We start from the raw sequence: 1,519 nt of genomic DNA on the forward strand, positions 1-1,519 counted from the left end.
CAGCATATGGGGTCTTAAAGGCTTGAAGTTAAGCCACAGGCCATCTAGCAGGGAAGAAACAAAGCACTCATGGAAGAAGCATACCAGCCTGTGTGTGTTCAGATGTCAGGATCAGGTATCAGGCATCACAAGACCCAAAACAAACAACCTTTTCCGATGCAAATGAGTGGGGGCTGGAGACCCAACACCCATCTGTAGACAATTGGACATCCCCTGACAGAAGGGTCACAAGGAAGGGATGAGCCAGTCAGGTGCAGTTTAGCACTAAGGAAACACAAAACATTCCTCTAGTTCTCCCCCCCACTATCATGACCCCCCAGTTCTACCTTACAAATCTGGCTAGACCTGGGCATGTACACTGGTACAGATAAGAGCTCTGGACACACAGAATTCAGGACTGATAACCCCCTCGGGAACAATAATGGGAGTAGTGACACCAAGAGGGTAGGGGGTAGGTGGGGGGAAAAGAGGGAACCAATCACAATGATCAACTTATAACTGCTCCCCACTATCCCAGGGGGACAAACAATAGTAATATGGGTGAGGGAGACAGCATATGGTGTAAGATATAAACATAAAAATAATTCATAAATTATCAAGGGTTCAGAAGGGTGGGTGGGGAAGGAGGGGAGAAAAGAGGAGCTGATACCAAGGGCTCAAGTAGAAAGAAAATGTTTTGGAAATGATGATGGCAACACATGGACAAATGTGCTTGATACAATTAATGTATGGGTTGTTTTAAGAGTTGTAAGCGCCCCCAATAAGATGATTTTTTTTTTTTTAAGTTCGGGAGCTGATATCAGGCTCAAGTGGGAAGAGAATGCTTTGAAAATGATGATGGCAGCATATGTGCAAATGTGCTTGACACACTGGATGAATGTATGGATTGTGATGAGCTGTAAGAGCCCCCAATAGAAGTATTTAATTAAAAAAAAAGTTTGCTCAAGGACTGTGATAAAATGAATGTATTTACCTCTGATTTTTATACATGTTCCTGGTATTTCCAGAAATTCAGTACTGGAATTTAATATAAACGTATACATTTGTGCTCGCTTCGGCAGCATATATAGTGAAATTGGAACTACAGAGATGATTAGCATGGCCCCAGTGCAAGGATGACACACAAATTCGTGAAGTGTTTAATATTTAAAAACAAAAAACAAAGAAAACAGACATTTATTGGGGGCATACCATATTTTTTTTCATTTTATGACTTATTTTGACTATACATTTTTCATCACTGAGATGATTTATAAGTTATAACATCAATTATGTGTCATTTGATGTTGCTAATCGCAGTAATCTACAAGATGAGTTTTAAGTTTTTTTCTGTAGTTTTTGTAGAATTTCTCAAAATTGTGTAAAACTTACATTGATGTTTATTTTAAAAAAGGAAGACACTTTTATTTTATTTTTTTAAATCATTTTATTAGGGGCTTATACAACTCTCATCACAATCCATACACACATCAATTGTGTAAAGCGCATTTGTACATTCATTGCCCGAAGACAGACTTTT

The 1,519-nt window shown here is 38.7% G+C and overlaps 1 non-coding gene across 1 annotated transcript; it reads left to right on the plus strand.

Moving 5' to 3' along the window:
- The first annotated feature begins 1,045 nt into the window (after positions 1–1,045).
- On the plus strand, positions 1,046–1,150 carry LOC115870915. Its single transcript, XR_004046995.1, has one exon. It is a non-coding gene; the product is annotated as a U6 spliceosomal RNA (small nuclear RNA).
- Positions 1,151–1,519: the final 369 nt, after the last annotated feature.

The sequence above is a fragment of the Echinops telfairi genome, unplaced genomic scaffold, assembly GCF_000313985.2.
Source record: "Echinops telfairi isolate 266 unplaced genomic scaffold, ASM31398v2 ScPeMD7_2573;HRSCAF=3158, whole genome shotgun sequence".
Lineage (NCBI taxonomy): Eukaryota > Metazoa > Chordata > Mammalia > Afrosoricida > Tenrecidae > Echinops > Echinops telfairi.